Raw genomic sequence first — 18,476 nt, 5'->3', positions numbered from 1 at the left:
ATGAGTGACAACCACAGCACATAACTATCCACTGAGAACCTCAGAGCAGGACCACAGTAAACATCACAAATCATGCGCATGGCCCCTAGCCCTGCAAAATGTCACTGGAGACATACTATTGTCTAAATATGACAGAAACAAAGTGCACATTTTGAAGACCGCAAGGCTTTCAGTGTTCAGATAAATAAAGATCGCAAGTGCCAAACCCAAACTAAAAGCCCCATTGTAAATTCTTTTTAAATGCAGATTTCATGTTTTAAATCCTGCCTTCTCACCAGTGTGAAAACCATTGTTCACTACCTATCCTGGCCATTGAGGGGGAACTGTTAAAAATACGCTTTCATTAATATTGCAAGCCCTTCTGCGTAGGCGGCAGCTTAGGGACCTAAGGTATTCACACACGAGCTCTGGGATTGCAGTGTTCCTAATGACTGTACACACTGGAAGTAAGCAGAGGACATTACCTGTCAAGGACACTGCTGCTAAACTCATTGTGCTTTTGTGGGTAGCCAATTTTTCTGCTGTCGCCTGAGGAATGAGGTTTCTATATATATGTCCCATTCGTGGAAAATCCCTTCATTCACTGTAATGCCTGAAGTGTCTGCATAACCCACCATCCAACTGTGCAGGAGCCATCTGTTCCTTGAGTCAAAGTTGTCTTTCTTTGCTGGGTTCTCTTCCTCCCAAGGGTGAATGTGGGTCAGTCGAGCTTAGCCGAATGCTTTGAAGTTTACCACAACTGCGGCCTAAGAATCGGTTGCCGCCCGAATTTGGCCGTAAAATCAGAGGTGGCAAGTGGACCCGACAAATTTTGCACCATGTGTCATCAGGACACTACTGTCATGCTGGGGGAGGGACACTGGTCGCGCTCCAAGAGACCGTGTACCGGTCGTAAAGAGGACGAAAGTCGGCCGGAGGGGACTGGGCCTATGGTAGGGTTGCCAACCCTCCAGGATTGTCCTCGAGTCTCCAGGAATTGAAGATGAATCTCCAGGACACTGCTGGGAGCAAACCTCAGGGAGAGAAATGATTGGGGAATTAAACAAAATGGTGTTTTTTTTTCATTTTCTTTGAACACTTTTATAAAAAAGACTGTTTCACTAACAGTCAAGATTAATCCAATTGGGTAACAAAGAGTCTGTTCCCTTTCCAATTGGCCGTGGGAAGGCTTACGTAGGATATACGGCACAGAAACAGGCTATTCGGCCAATCCAGTCCATGCCGGCGTTTATGCTCCACTCGAGCCTCCTCCCGCCTTTCCTCATCTAAATCTATCAGCATAACCCTCCATTCCCTTCACCCTCATATGCTTGTCTAGCCTTCTCTTAAATGCATCTATACTATTCGCTTCAACCACTCCCTGTGGTAGCAAGTTCCACATTCTCACCACTCTTTGGGTAAAGAAGTTTCTCCTGAATTCCCTATTGGATTTCTTGGTGACTATCTTATATTGATGGCCTCTAGCTATGCTCTTCCCCACAAGTGGAAACATTCTCTCTGTATCCACTCTATCAAAACCTTTCATAATTTTAAAGACCTCTATCCGGTCACCCCTCAGCCTTCTTTTTTCAAGAGAAAAGAGACCCAGCCTGTTCATCCTTTCCTGAAATGTATACCCTCGCATTTCTGGTATCATCCTTGTAAATCTTCTCTGCACCCTCTCCAGTGCCTCTATATTCTTTTTATAATATGGCGACCAGAACTGTAAGCAGTACTCTAATGATCTAACTAAGTGTGATCTAACTAAGGTTCGACACAGGTTTAGCATAACTTCCCTACTTTTCAATTCTATACCTCTAGAAATAAACCTTAGTGGTTGGTTTGCTTTTTTTATGGCCTTACTAACCTTTGTCACAACTTTTAGTGATTTGTGTATTTGTAATCCGAGATTCCTTTGTTCCTCTACCCCACCTAGACTCGCACCCTCCAAGTAATAAGTGACCTCCCTATTCTTCCTCCCAAAATGTAATACCTCACATTTATCTGTGTTGAACTTCATTTGCCAATTATATGCCCAATCTGCAAGTTTATTAATGTTCTCCTGTAATTTGTTGCAGTCCTCCTCAGTATTGACTATCGCCCCCAATTTGGTGTCATCCGCAAATTTAGAAATGGTGTTTTTGATTCCAAAATCTAAATCGTTAATATAAATTGTGATCAGTGGTCCCAGCACTGATCCTTGTGGAACACCACTACCCACCTTCTGCCACTGTGAATAGCTACCCTTTACCCCTACTCTCTGCTTTCTGTCTTGAAGCCAGCGAGCTATCCATTCTGCTACTTGTCCTCTGACCTTGTTCATCAGTCTATTATGTGATACCTTATTGAAGGCCTTTTGAAAATCTAGATAAATTACATCTACTGCATTACCCTTGTCTACTTTCACTGTTACCTCTTTAAAAATTTCAATGAGGTTGGTCAAGCAAGACTTTCCCTTTTGAAATCCACGCTGACTATCCCTTATTATATTTTTGGTTTCTAGATGTTCTTCTATTTTCTCCTTTAGTAGGGATTCTGTTATTTTTCCTACCACCGATGTTAAGCTGATTGGTCTATAATTCCCTGGACATGTTCTATCCCCCTTCTTGAATATAGGTATTACGTTAGCTATCCGCCAGTCTCCTGGCACTACACCTTTTTCTAATGAATTATTAAATATGTGTAGTAATGCCTCTGCATTTATGAAGGGGAAGTCATGTTTGACAAATTTGCTGGAGTTCTTTGAGGAAGTAACGTATAGGGTGGATAAAGGGGAACCAGTGGACGTAGTGTATTTAGACTTCCAAAAGGCATTTGACAAGGTGCCACACAAAAGATTATTGCTTAAGATAAAAAATCACGGGATTGGGGGTAATATTCTGGCATGGATAGAGGATTGGCTATCTAACAGAAGGCAGAGAGTTGGGATAAATGGTTCATTCTCAGACTGGCAATCAGTAACTAGTGGTGTTCCGCAGGGGTCAGTGCTGGGTCCCCAACTCTTTACAATCTATATTAACAATTTGGAGGAGGGGACCGAGTGTAACATATCAAAGTTTGCAGATGATACTAAGATGGGAGGGAAAGTAGTGAGTGAGGAGGACATAAAAAACCTGCAAGGGGACATAGACAGGCTAAGTAAGTGGGCAGAGATTTGGCAGATGGAATACAATACTGGAAAGTGTGAGGTTATGCACTTTGGCAGGAAAAATCGTAGAGCAAGTTATTATCTTAATGGCAAGAAACTGGAAAGTACTGAAGTACAAAGGGATCTGGGGGTCCTGGTGCACGAAACTCAAAAGGTTAGTATGCAGGTGCAGCAAGTGATTAAGAAGGCCAATGGAATGTTGGCTTTCATTGCTAGGGGGATAGAATATAAAAATAGGGAGGTATTGCTTCAGTTGTACAAGGTATTGGTGAGACCGCACCTGGAATACTGCGTACAGTTTTGGTGTCCATACTTAAGAAAGGACATACTTGCTCTCGAGTCAGTACAAAGAAGGTTCACTCGGTTAATCCCGGGGATGAGGGGATGGACATATGAGGAGAGGTTGAGTAGATTGGGACTCTACTCATTGGAGTTCAGAAGAATGAGAGGCGATCTTATTGAAACATATAAGATTGTGAAGGGGTTGGATCGGGTGGAAGCGGGGAAGATGTTCCCGATGATGGGTGAAACTAGAACTAGGGGGCATAGTCTTAGAATGAGGGGCTGCTCTTTCAAAACTGAGATGAGGAGAAACTACTTCACTCAGAGGGTGGTAGGTCCATGGAATATGCTGCCCCAAAAAGCTGTAGAAGCTACATCATTACATAAATTTAAAACAGAAATAGACAGTTTCTTAGAAGTAAAGGGAATTAAAGGTTACAGGGAGCGGGCAGGAATTTGGACATGAGTCTAGGTTCGGATCGGTCATGGCCCTGTGGGTAGCGGAGCGGGCCCAGGGGCCGTGTAGCCTGATCCTGCTCCTATTTCGTGTGTCTAATTCTGTTAGATTCAGGAGATGGTTCTGTGATAGTGGATTGGCGGTTAGGATCAGATCAGCCATGATCTTATTGAATGGCGGAGCAGGTTCGAGGGGCCGATTGGCCTACTCCTGCTCCTATTTCTTATGTTCTTATGTTCTTATGCTATCTCTTCCCTGGAGTCTTTTAAAATGTGTGGATGCAATCCATCCGGACCAGGGGTTTATCCTCTTTGAGTTTGATTAGTTTATTTAATTTTTCCCCTCTTTTTACTTTAAATGCACTTATCTCATTACTAATCTCATCATCCAATGTCATGTCCACCTGTTCCATCTCCCTGGTAAATACTGAAGCAAAATAATTATTTAATATTTCTGCCATCTCTCTCTCATTACCTGTGTTATTATCCTATCTATCCCTTAATAGAAACATAGAAACATAGAAGATAGGAGCAGGAGTAGGCCATTCGGCCGCTCGAGCTTGCTCCGCCATTCAATTCGATCATGGCTGATCATCGAAACTCAGTACCCTGTCCCTGCCTTCTCCCCATATCCCTTGATCCCTTTTAGCCTTAAGAAATATATCTAACTTCTTCTTGAATATATTTAATGAATTGGCCTCAACTGCCTTCTGTGGTAGAGAATTCCACAGGTTCACCACTCTCTGGGTGAAGAAATTCCTCCTCATCTCTGTCCTAAATGGCTTACCCCTTATCCTTAGACTGTGACCCCTGGTTCTGGACTCCCCTGCCATCGGGAACATCCTTCCTGCATCTAGTCTGTCTAGTCCTGTTATAATTTTATAAGTTCCAATGAGACCCCCTCTCATTCTTCTAAACTCCAGTGAGTATAAGCCCAATCGACCCAACCTCTCCTCATACGTCATTCCTGCCATCCTTCCTCAGATAAGGCGACCAAAACTGCACACAATACTCAAGATGTGGTCTCACCAAGGCCCTGTAAAACTGCAGCAAGACATCCTTGTTCCTGTACTCGAACCCTCTCGCTACGAAGGCCAACATACCATTTACCTTCTTAACCGCCTGCTGCACCTGCATGCTTACCTTCAGCGACTGGTGCACAAGGACACCCAGGTCTCGTTGCACTTCCCCTTCTTCCAATCTATTGCCGTTCAGACAATAATCTGCCTTCCTGTTTTTGCCACCAAAGTGGATAACCTCGCATTTATCCACATTATATTGCATCTGCCATGCATCTGCCCAATCACCCAACCTGTCCAAATCATACTGGAGTTTCTCGGCATCCTCCTCACAGCACACACGCCCACCCAGCTTTGTGTCGTCTGCAAACTTGGAGATATTACATCTAGTTCCCTCGTCTAGATCATTAATATTAATTGTCTAGATTAATGGCCCTATTCCCATCCTAAACTTCCTTTTTTATCGATGTGCCTGTAAAATATTTTACTATTTTGTTTTATGTTCCTTGATCATTTAATTTCATAGTTCCTCTTCGCCTTCCTAATTGTTTTTTTGACTTCTCTCCTAATCTCTTCGTATTCTCCCTTATCATGCACTCCCCTCCCATCCATGCACTTAATGTATGCCTCTTTCCTTACCCTCAATTGTTCCCTTATGGCTTTAGTCATCCATGGAGTCTCATTAGTGTTTAGTTTGTTCTTTCCTTTTAGCAGAATATATTGTTCCTGCACTCTGTTGAACATCATTTTAAATGTTTCCCATTGCTGTTCTACATCGTTGTTTGGCAATATTGTTGCCCATTTTATTTTCCCAAGTTCTATTCTCAGCCCCATAAAATCAGCTTTTCTCCAATCTATTAACCTGGTCTTTGTCATACTTATGTCCTTCTCAATTATCATCTTAAAGCATATTATATTATGGTCACTATTGCCTAGATGTTCCCCTACTTTTACTTTTCTTATCTGCTCTGGTTCATGCCCCATTATTAGATCCAATAGCGAATACTCCCTTTTTGGGCTTTTTACATATTGGGTTAGAAAGGAGTCCTGTACACATTGTAGGAACTCCATTCCCTTATCCCCTTTACCTACCTCTTCTGTCCAATTAATATCGGGGTAGTTGAACTCCCCATGATTATTATTCTATGTCTTTTACTCATTTCTCTAATTTGTCTGCATATTTCTTCCTCCACCTCCCTTCCACTATGAGGTGGTCTATAGACTACACCTATTAGTGTGATTGATCCTTTATTGGGCCGGATATTCCAACCCCCACAGGTGTGTGTGAGGTGTGTACCCATAGGGGCCTCGCAAGTGCCGGTTTCAGACATGCGAAGTGTATGCACTAAAAACCGGCACTTCCGATCTGTCAAGAATCCTCTTGACAGCTCATCCGCCCAGGAGAAGGGCATCCGCGGGCAGAGAGTTCCACTTTCTGCACAACTGCCGCCCGCTGAAAACCTTTAAAAATCTTACGCCTGGTAAAAGCCTGCTTAGGGCCTGCTTTTACCAGCATAAAAGTTTAAAAAAATAAAAACATACTTTTTTTTCCACTCATTTATAATTTAAAAATACTTTTAAAAAGGTAAGTTTACTTTTAGCCCCGTAAAAAACTTTAATTATTTTTTCAAAAAATTAAATTTTGTTTAAAATATTTAATTTAATGTAATTTTAACTAATTTTAAATACGTGATTTGAAAAAATATATGTTTAACTGTGTTTTTAAGTGATTCCCCATTCATACTTTTGACAGATCTATGCGTAGAGGCCTGTCAAAAGTGTGCAGGGGGATTCCCTTCTTTGATTGGTTCCCCATGGCCCACGTGACCACAGGGATGCTTGCGAACTGCCTGCACCCCTGGGATACCTGGGCCTCTGCGCGCGTGGACCAGGAGAGGCCCAGGATCGGAAGTCTCGGGACCTATGGAGCCAGCAGGTAAATGCGTAGGATTTTTCCCGATTGGAGGCATCCGCACGCAGGAAGCCTCCGATCGGAAAATCGGGCCCATTATCTTTAATCCCTATCTATATGGATTCTAGTTTTGTCTTGATGATAGCTACGTCACTTTTTTCTATTATGTTATCCCTAATAATACAGCTACTCCACCTCCCCCTTTTTCCCTCTCTATCTTTTCTAAATATGTTATACCCTGCAATGTTTAATTCCCAGTCCTGATTTTTCTGTAGCCATGTCTCAGTAATCCCTACTATGTCTGGTTCCTCACAATGCATGATTGCCTCCAGCTCCCCTATTTTATTACGGACACTGGGCTGGATTTTGTCAATGGGGACGTGATGGAGGCGGGACTCCCACTTTTTGGTTTGTAGTCCCACCTTCATCGATTTGTGGCCAACCCACGCGATTTTCCCTTGATTGACCTTGTTGAGCCCGCCCAGTGGGCTCAGCAGGCCAATTAATGGACACCCGGTTACAGGTGATGTCAGTGATTGACATTTCATCTGTCAAGAGCTTTTGACAGATGAAATATCAGTGTTTGACAGCTCTGTGAAGCTGTCAAACACTGACAATCTGACTTCTAACTTGAGTCCTTCTCCACAGACTCAGTTAGAAATCTCTCCAGAACAGAAAGCAGAATGCTGCAACTTTTGACAGCTCGCGGCCATTCTGCTTTCTGTGCCGGTGAGATGAGGAACTCCCGAGACCTGAAGGAAGGAAGCCTGCATTAGTAAGTAAAGGTAAGTAAAACTTATTTAATTTAAACACTTTACACACACCAAACACACTTACCTCTGCACTCATGCACACATCACTCACCTGAACATCGGACAGCTCGAACCCTCCAATCCCTTCAGCCCAACGGTCTACCTCGCTAACTTGCCGTGGTTTGGAGCCATCAGGCAGCCCACACTTCAGGGCTAAAAATAGGGATTAGGCCAAAAACTGCCTGTTAACTACCTGTTAACAGGCAGTTAATTGGCACTAATCCTCTTCCCGTCTCGGAGAGGTGGCTCCCAGCTCAGGTCGGGTACCCGCCTCCTGGGGAACGGGCATGGAGGCAGGATGGGGGCGGGAAGGCTTCGTGCCTCCCGATTCTGCAATTTTCCCCCCACTCCCGCCTCCAAACCCGTCTCCACGGGGCTTGGAAATTCGAGCCCACTGTGTGCATTGCTGTACAGACAGAATAACTCATTTTTAATAGGATTTCCTCTCACTTTATGTTTAACTATCTTTTTAGACTCCTCTTCTATAACTCTATTTATTCCCTTGCCATCAATGTCCTCCCTTACTTTATTCTTTCCTATGCTCTCTTTTCCTGTTTTGTTTACATTTAGGCTGGTTATGTTTCTTGTAGATCCCTCCCCCCATCTTACTACTTTAAAGCCTTTACCATCTCCCTATTTACCCTTTCTGCTAGGACACGAGTCCCATCCTGGTTCAGGTGGAGCCCATCCCATTGGTACAGCTCCTTCCTTTCCCAGAACTGGTGCCAGTGTCTCATTAAAAGGAACCCCTCTTTCCCACACCAGCCCTTTAGCCACATGTCAATTCTCCTGATCTGTCTGCTTCTATGCCAATTTGCACATGGCTCAGGCAATAATCCAGAGATTATTACCCTCGAGGTCCTGCTTTTTAATTTAGCTTCTAACTCCTGATACTCCTTCAGCAGGACCTCCTCCCTGTTCCTACCTATGTCGTTTGTTCCAACATGGACCACGACAACTGGATTTACCCCCTCCCTTTTCAGGTTCCTTTCCAGCCACCATGAGATATCCCTTACCGGGTAGGCATCACACCCTTCAGGATTCTCATTCATGGCTGCAGAGGGTGCTATCTATCCCCCTAATTATAGAGTCCCCTATCACTACCACATTTCTATTCTGCTCTTCCCCCCCTTGGAAAGCCTTCTGAGCCACTGTGACTTGGTCTGCATTGTGGCTGTCCTCCCTGCAGTCTTTCTCCTCACAGGTAGTGAGTACATTGTACCTGTTGGACAGGACCAGTGTCTGCGGGACCTCCTTCTCAACCTCTCCTAAGTCCCTGCTACCCGTCTCCCTAACAGTCACACCCTCCCCTTCCTGAACCTGTGCTTTCCTCTGGGGTGTGACTGTATTCTGGATAAAACTGTCCAGATACTCCTCCCCCTCCCTTATGTGTCGGAGTGTCTCCAACTCGCTCTCCAGCTCAATGACTCTGAGCCGGAGAGATTCAAGATAGAGACATCTCCTGCAGACGTGTTTGCTCGGGACAGTCTTGCTGTCCACAAACTCCCACATACTGCAGTCCAGACACACAACCTGCCCTGCCATATCTTAGTCTAGCCTTATTTTATTTATTTAATTAGTTAAAGACTTTATTCAACAATTATTTATAGTTATATTCATTAGTTTAACTAGTTAAGCTATAAATTTAATACGTTATAGTTTCCCGGTCCTAGTTTAAACCACTGTCCTAGCTTAGAGAGAAAAAATGTTAATACTCACCAACCAATCACCTACCTGCTGTCCTGTGACGATACTCCCTGCTTTTTTTTTGCTCTCTCTCCAACTCAGTCCCTCTCCTATTATCCCCACCGCTCTCGCTGGTCCCGCTCTCGCTCTGGTCTCGGGCCTTGGGTCTCCACTCCTTTTACCCCCGCCGCTCTCGCTGGTCCTGCTCTGGTGTGCCTGGAGCGTGGACCAGAGATTGTTAACCCTAAACAGTGGTGAGTCTGAGAGGAGTGGATTGGCAGAGTAGCCAAGCGATGGTCGGCAGCAGCCTGCAGTAGAAAACCTTACAAAGTTAAGCAATTGTTTGTATAATATGAGCACACAGTTAAAGACAGAGAGAGAGAGACAGGGAGAGTGAGAGCCAGTGATTGCTGGTGAGAGCTTGCTTGAGCCAGTGAGAGCCAGTCAGAACCAGTTTGAGCCAGTTAGAACTGTTTTGAGCTGGTTAGAGCAGGTTTGAGCCAGCTGGAGCCAGTTAGAACCTGTTTGAACCAGTTGGAGCTGGTTAGATCTGGTTTGAGCCAGTTAGAACTGGTTTGAGCCCATTAGAGCTGGTTTGAGCCAGTTAGAAGTGGTTTGAGCTGGTTGGAGCTGGATAGAACTGGTGACAGCCGGCTAGAGCCAGTTTGAGCTGGCAAGAGCCTGTTTGAGCTGGTGAAAGCCAGTTTGAGCCAGCAAGATCCGGTGTCTTCAGCAGAGAGTACATTGGGTGAAACAAAATCAATCTCCCCTGAAATGTGGAGCCAGGAGGAGCCTTTAAGGACCGCTGGTTTGGATGCTTTAGGCCCGAGAATACTGAGCGAAGCATGCACAGCACATGCTGTGGTCAGTCGCGATCCAATTTCCCAAAGATGTCTGAAACGGATGTGAGACCCTTCATTTGCATAGGCAATGGGCCTAACGTTAGTTTCAGGCAGGCATCCCGGTGACTCCGGGGCACCCTAACCAATTTGGGCATGTGGCACTCTTCCGCCGTGGCATATTGGACCCTGTGTCCAAAATATGGGCGCTGCACGATCCAATTTCAAGGCCTTTACCTCTAACTTAATCACTAAACCTAGAATCATGGAATAATACAGCAGAGAAGGGGGCCATTCAGCCCATCGTGCATGTGTCACTCCCCCCCTGCTCTTTCCCCCATAGCCCTGCAAATTTATCCTTTTCAAGCATCTAATTCACTTAATTTACTCTTTTCATCCTGCACTCACCATTTCACCTTTGGTACAAAGTACCTAAAAAAAAATCTCAGACATTCCAGTTCAATTATTTTTATGAGAAACACCATACTTTTGTGTCTTTGGGGTGACGCGAATCAGCAGCCAGTTTTACACTCTGCCCAATTTTCTCCTCCACTAACTAAGGGCTTAAAAGGTATAAATCTCCAGAGTTGGATGGTATTTATCCCTGAGTGTTGAGAGATTGGCAAGAGATTTGTAAAGGACCGACAATCATTATGAGGGACTCAAAGCACACTGGAATGGTATCAGTAGATTGGAAACAGGCTAATGTGGAGCCCATCTTCAAAAAGGCCAAAAAAAAACACAGGCAACTACAGATCCATTCATCTTACTTCAATTCCATATAAAGGGATTGTAACTATCAGGAGAGATTGAACAGGCTGGGGCTCTTTTCTCTGGAAAAGGGAAGGCTGAGGAGAGACATGATAGAGGTCTTTATGAAAGGGTTTGATAGAGTGGACGTTGAGAAGATGTTTCTACTTGTGGGGGAGACCAAACCAAGGGGTCATAAATATAAGATAGTCACTAATAAATCCAGTAGGGAATTCAGGAGAAACTTCTGTACCCAGAGAGTGGTGAGAATGTGGAACTCGCTACCACAGGGAGTAGTTGAGGTGAATAGCATCGATGCATTTAACGGGTAGCTAAATAAGTACATGAGGGAGAAAAGAATAGAAGGATGCGCTGATAGGGTGAGATGAATAATTTTAGCGCCCCGAAAATGTTAGTGTCCCCGCAGCCGATTTTCCCAGGTAGCGCCCCGAGAGGGAGGAGGGGCACTACTGGAAGCGTCCCGCGTCCCTCTTGGGGCGCTGCGAGTCAATATCGCAGCGCTACGTTCCTCCCCTTATTAAAGGGGAGGGGCCTGGCGCAGCGCCTCCTGGCACCCAACTGGGCCACCAGGGATTGGGAGTGCCGGCAAATGAGCCCGGCACTCAAGAGGAATGCCGGGCTCACGGAGAGCAGTCGGCACCCCGCGGGGGGGGGGGGGCTTCACGGGGGCCGGGGATAGCAACGGGGGCAGGTGCTGGCAGGCGGCCAGCAACAAAAATGGCCGCCCGCCACCACCCCTTTAACTGGTGTCGCCCTGACCACAGGTAGGCCCCTCTGACCCCGGTGGACATAGTGTCCGGCTGTAAGTCGGGGGGCGCCACCCAATATTACAGCCGGGGCGCGAACGGGGCGCTGCGCATGGCGATGACGTGATTGCCTGCGGCGCAGCGCGGCGCTAACGGTTAATGCTGCTGCTAACCTCCCGCTGAATTTCATGGGATGCATTAGCGGCGCCACACCCAGGCGCTAGTTGATTTGTGCCCCGTTAGTGCCCTCTTAGGGTGCTAATGGGAGGCGCAAATCGACCAAATTTAGCCCCCTATGATTCTGATTCTGTCCATAATTGCTTTGAAGAGTTTTTGAACTATAATACATCCTTGACTAACCCCCTAATCTAGTGCAAAATGCAGTGGTAAGTCATGTCAGTGTACGACAATTAGAACATCAATAGAAACTTGATCAGCAGTGGCCATAAGGTTTCATGGTTGACAGCATTAAAGGCAGGTTTGAGCAATGACAAATTATTTCCCCTAAAGGCACCATCTGGCTAACTTGGTCTTAACTACCTGATGTTTTCTTATTTAAGAAATGATAAACTGCATTTCACAATTGGCATGAGTGGCAGCCCATGGCTGCAGTGTGTACCATCTACAGGATTCACGGCAGCACCTCCCAAACCCACGACCTCTTCCACCTAGAAGGACAAGGGCACCAGGTGCACGAGAACACCACCACCTCCAAGTTCTCCTACAAGTCACACACACACCATCCTGACCAGGATACATATCGCCGTTCCTTCATGATCGCTAGGTCAAAGTCTTGGAACTGCCTACCTAACAGGACTGTGGGAGCTCCTTCACCACACGGGCTGCAGCGGGTCAACAAGAAGGTCCGCCACCTTCCCAAGGGAACTAGGGGGATGGCTGGGCATTCCAGCGACGCCCACATCCCGAGTACGAACTAAAATAAAATAAATAAAAACAATTATTACTGCTAAATTCCAGTCCATCAGCTCAGCAGCAACGATGGTGAACTTTGGGTTCCGAGGTCTTGGATCTGCCAAGTTTTCGACCATTATTCCCTGGCTACTCTCGTTAGATAGCATGTCAACTGAGGCAAGGCATTTGGTACTGGGAGCCACTCATGAGAGCTGGTTGAGTCATCAGGACCAAGAAACACCAACCTTCTGGTGCATGGTTGTTTACCGTGCAGAGGTGCAACCTTTAGGGCTCCCATTCGTCGCGTAAGAACCAAACAGCTAAGAAAAGATCTAAAACAGAAAACTAGCAAAGCTGAGGTGAATTCCAGATAATGACAATTTCAATTAAGGAATGGGTTTTAATTTTTGACTGGAAAAATTCAACTTGATGTTAGGAAGACTCATTCTGGCCAACATTTCTCAACCAACATCACTAAAACAGATGATCTGGTCATTATCTCGTGGCTGTTTGTGAGGTTTTGCTGTGCGCAATTTTGCTGCCATTACATCACGTTACCACACTGACCACACTTCAGAAAAGTACTTCATTGGCTGTAAAGAGCTCTGGGACCTGCTGAGGTTGTGAAAGGTGCTATAGAAGCCTTTCTTTTTAACAAGACGGTTACTATGTTTGCTTTCACAAAGACAGTCACTCCACTTCAAACAACCACATCTTGAGCACACGGCCAGTATTGATCGTCGAGGCACAAGGGAAACTGTCAAGCATTGGCGGCAGTGCAGATAAAAGCCACATGGCTAACGGCTAGTGTCAGGCTTTTGACTGGTGAGGAAACGCTGGAGAAACGGTTTCCACTGGCAGAAGGGTCGGTAACCAGAGGACACAGATTTAAGGTGATTGGCAAAAGAACCAGAGGTGACATGAGGAAACATTTTCTTTTTTTCCACAGTGATCTGGAGTGCACTGCCTGAAAGGGTGGTGGAGCGGAACTAATTGGATAGCTCTACCAAAGAGACAGCATGGGGATGATGGGCTGAATGGCCTCCTTCTATGCTGTATCATTCTATGATTCTATGGTTTGTGCTTTTCAGCCTGAAAAGGAGATGTCAGCGAGGTGGCAGCTGAATTTCTGCGTGGGTTCTCCCATTCATCCACCATACCTTCTCCACTTTCTCTCCTATCTTCCCCATATACCCTCTGTTATGAATCTTATGATCTATGAAGAAAGACTCATGAAATAACACTGGACGGCCAGCTGGTGGCGCCGTCCAAGGAGTATAAATACTCGGGCGTGGGCCCAGCCTGCCCAGGACATTGTGTAAACAGGAACTAGTGAAAGATAACTAGGCCCCCATGTTCTGAAACAAGTTGATTAAAGCCTTGCTTTATACTCAAACCAAGTGCGTAGTGAGTTTTATTATGTCACCCTCTCCGAGCTCATCTTGTCCATGAGACCCACCTCCTGCTCCTGGAAAAAGAGACGGGTTGAGGGCAAGGGCCAGCAGAGCCTGTCGGGGAGGCTTCACTTGGTGGGAAAGGGGAAGGGGAGGAAACAGTAGAGGAGCAGCTCAATGGTTGATCTCAATCCTACTGAGCTCACTGATGTTGGAGATGAGGCTAAAAGGGGGCAGGGAGAGGGGTTAAGGAGATGGTTACTAGTGGAGAAGAGAAGACTGGGGTTATCTTTGTTCAACAGGATGTAGTGGGTGGTTTAGACAGAGGAGAGTGAGGTCGATAGCACTTGATGTGGTCCACCCAGATCTATCGATGGATGTTGTGCAGATCATGGTGAATGGTGGGCCAAAGGCTAGGCTGTTTGGAGTTTTAAAGTTCAATTGTGCCTGACTTAGGGAAGAGTTTTTTTTTCTCCCAAGTGTGGATGCAGAAGGAAGTGGGGTTGGAAAGGGATAGGAGGATGTGGCTGGTTAGGGATACAAGGAAGAGGTTGGAGAAGACCCCGACTATGATCGAGCCCATGGGATATGGCAAGGTTGAGGATTGGGCTGTGATAAAGGGTAGGAGAGTTTAAATGGCAGGCTTAGGGAAGACAGGAGGTCAGAGGAGAGAGGACAGGAGGAGCAGAGATGCAGATTGAAATGACTGAGGATGAGGAGTCGCTCAGTGAGGAGGCTGAGGGAGGAAAGGAAGGAAGATACCTTGGTGAGAAATTCAGGGTTGGGGCGGGAAGACAGCTGAATACAACCCTGGGAACTCAAATATGAGCGGAGCTCCAACCAGTGAAAAGATCACAGTAAAAACATAGAACCAGGAGGTTGGGGGGCGCGAGGTGGGCAAGGCGATCGGTGAAGGCAACTTTAACTGGTAGATTGAGTTAAAATTGGTTAAAATCACTATTTGTGATGGGAATCTTAAGTGGTGGAAGGAAGGAGACTGGGAGTGCTGGGGGGTGCGGGGGGGGCGGTGGGCGGTGGCGGGGGAAAGGCAATGGACAGAGTTGGAGAGGAGAGGAACTCGATAGAGGGCTGCTGCCTGGATTTCTTCTCATACAGTCTTTATATAGAATCACATTGTCAAATCCTTATCTACTGCTCTGTAGCCCTGCTGCTGTTCTTGCAGATATTGCTGACCTTTTAATCAATTTGATCATCGAAACTTCAGTCGATCTTTATCCCTAATTGGTACACACCCTTTACACCACTTTTGTCCCTGCTGCACATAAAATGGCAGTATGCTGATCCGATACATAATCAATCTCGTATCTCATATAACTGGTTCTTCCTGTGATTTATATCCTATTGATTTGGGATCACAGCCAAGCTTTCTAAACTAACAGCTCAATGTTAGTTAGAAGATGATTCATTCCATTATGAATCACTCCTGTTTTCCCAAAGGCCGCCCTCTATAAAAAAATCCCACAGATAGCTCAATTACAACACAAGACACAGGCAAAATTTAAAGATATTGTACAAGAAAGAAATACCTGTGCAGGATCGAAGATGGGAATGATAGTAGACAGACTTCAAATTCACTTCTCAAAAGATGAAGCATATCAGAAGATCATCAGGTAGCAGGGATTTTGTTTGACAGATTGTTTTCAGCTCTGAATTCCTTTTTTCTTCACTAAGGAGGTTTGACACGTTTTCTCCTGTCAAAATCCTCTCACTTGACGTGTCTACATTTGAAGTCGGCTGTATGGCTATGTTTTCATTATCATCTACATACACAATCCCGATGCTGTCAGTCAATGGGACGTGTCAAACATTTAACGGCTTGTACTGCATTCTTCTAAACCCTACAGCCGACAAATTTGACCCTGCACCCGTTTTTCCAGTGCTATCTGGCCTAATAAGCCCCCAGTATGGCGGGCAGGAAGCGTGTGCGCATTCTGGTCAGAAGTGCGGCTCCCGCCAAATTAGGAAGCGAGAAAACATAGGCGTCCTTTATCCAGGTGCTAGGCCCCTTATTTGCATATGCAAAGGGTCTAATGCCAGTTTGAGGCCCCCACTTCGAGATTGGTGTGGCCTGAGGCAGCCAGCACCAGCTGCACTCAAGGAAACCAGCCCTAGGTATCGCCCGCTAGGCCCAACTTAGAGGATGAGTATCTTACCTGAATGTGGAGTCCGGAGGGGCAGGAGTGCACCACCTGCCCCCCACATTAAAGAAAACAATTGCTGATGCCCCCCTCCCATCCCTGCCACTCCTGCTCCCACCCAACCCCCCACTCCCCCCCCAACCACCCCAACACCCAGCCCCCTGCTCCCGGCTCCAAATATATAATTGGAACTGAGGTGTGGATATCAGTGCATTCATTACATCCCAGGCGGCACTGCCCTCTACATCCGAAACTTTGGTACATGTCCTGTCACACGTGCTTTTACAGAGGTAGAGCAACGGAGAGGTTTCGAGAGGGAATGCCAGAGCTTTGGGCCTATTCCAGAGCTTTGGGCCTATTCCACAGCTTTGGGCCTATTCCAGAGCTTTGGGCCTATTCCACAGCTTTGGGCCTATTCCACAGCTTTGGGCCTATTCCACAGCTTTGGGCCTATTCCAGAGCTTTGGGCCTATTCCACAGCTTTGGACACATTCGGGCTGGATTTTCATTGAGGAGTCGGGTAGGAGGCGGGACTACAACTTTCATCCTCCATCGAGTTCTAGCCAGCCCATGCGATTTTGACTTGATTGGCCTGCTGAGCCCAGCGGCAACAGGTGACGTCAGATTGAAATTTCATCTGTCAAGACCTTTTGACAGATGAAATATCAATGTTTCACAGCTGTTTGAAACTGACAATCTGTATTCTAAGTGAATTCCTTCTTCTCAGGATGATTTAGAGATCTCCCCGGAACAGAAAGCTGAATGCTGCAATTTTTGACAGCTGGCAGCCATTCTGCTTTCTGTGCCGGTGAGATGAGGGACTCCCAAGACCTGAAGGAAGGAAGGCTGTAAAGGTAAGTAAAGGTATGTAAAACTTCTTTAAACACTTTACACACACCAAACACACTTACCTTTGCACTCATGCACCCATCACTCACCTGAACACCGGACATCTCGACCCCTCCAAGCCCTTCATCCCGACGGTCCGCCTCCTCTAACTTGGCACTTCAACATTAAAAATAGGGATTAGGCTAAAAACTGCCTGTTACCTACCTGTTAACAGACAGTTAATTGGCACTAATCCCCTTCCCGCCTCGGTACAGCAAGTAATTAGGAAGGCAAATGGAATATTGGCCTTTATTGCAAGGGGAATGGAGTATAAAAGTAGGGAAGTCTTGCTACAACTGTACAGGGCGTTGGTGAGACCACACCTGGAGTACTGCATGCAGCTTTGGTCTCCTTATTTAAAGGAAGGATATACTTGCATTGGAGGCAGTTCCGAGAAGGTTCACTAGGTTGATTCCTGAGTTGAGGGGGTTGTCTTATGATGAAAGGTTGAGCAGGTTGGGCCTATACTCATTGGAGTTTAAAAGAATGAGAGGTGATCTTATTGAAACATTTAAGATTCTGAGGGGGCTGGACAGGGTAGATGCAGGGAGGATGTTTCCCCTCGTGGGGGAATCGAGAACTACGGGGCATAGTTTCAGAATAAGAGGTCGCCCATTTAAAATGGAGATGAGGAGGAATTTCTTCTCTCAGAGGGTCGTGAATCTTTGGAATTCTCTACTCCAGAGAGCTGTGGAGGCTGGGTCATTGAATATATTCAAGGTGGAGATAGACAGATTTTTGAAAAACAGGGGAATCAAGGATTATGGGGAACGGGCAGGAAATGGAGTTGAGGCCACGATCAGATCAGCCATGCTCTTACTGAATGGTGGAGCAGGCTCGAGGGGCCGAATGGCCTACTCCTGCTCCTATTTCTTATGTTCTTATGACTGGAGAACCTGGGATTGTTCTCCTTAGAGCAGAGAAGGTTAAGGGGCGATTTAATGGAGGTGTTTAAAATTATGAGGGGTTTTGATAGAGTAGATAGGGAGAAACTGGTTCCACTGACAAGAGGATCGGTAACCAAAGGACACAGATTTTAAAAAATTGGTAAAAAATCAAGAGGGGATAATGAAGAAAAAATAATTTATGCAGCGAGTTGTTATGATCTGGAATGCACTGCCTGAAAGGGCGGTGGTAGCAGATTCAATAGTAACTTTCAAAAGGGAATGCGATATATACTTAAAGGGGAATGATTTGTAGGGCTATGGGGAAAGAGCAGGGGAGTGGGACTAATTGGATTGCTCTTTCAAAGAGCCGGCACAAACACGATGGGCCGCATGGCCTCCTTTTATGCTGTAAGATTCTGTGATTCTATGAAATTATTCGTTTAAACTTGATCTTGGATTGCAGATTCTCCCCAGCTACTCTATCAAAACCCCTCTGGGACAAGTCTGAAATAAGAACATTACTGCTGTATAACAATGCACTCAATGCACTCTTCAGTACAACTTGCTGTATGGCAGGGAAAATGTG

Source organism: Somniosus microcephalus, chromosome 20 (genome assembly GCF_052327205.1).
Source record: "Somniosus microcephalus isolate GS21.2 chromosome 20, FLI_Smic_1.0, whole genome shotgun sequence".
Taxonomy (NCBI): domain Eukaryota; kingdom Metazoa; phylum Chordata; class Chondrichthyes; order Squaliformes; family Somniosidae; genus Somniosus; species Somniosus microcephalus.
This window is presented reverse-complemented; position numbering follows the sequence as displayed.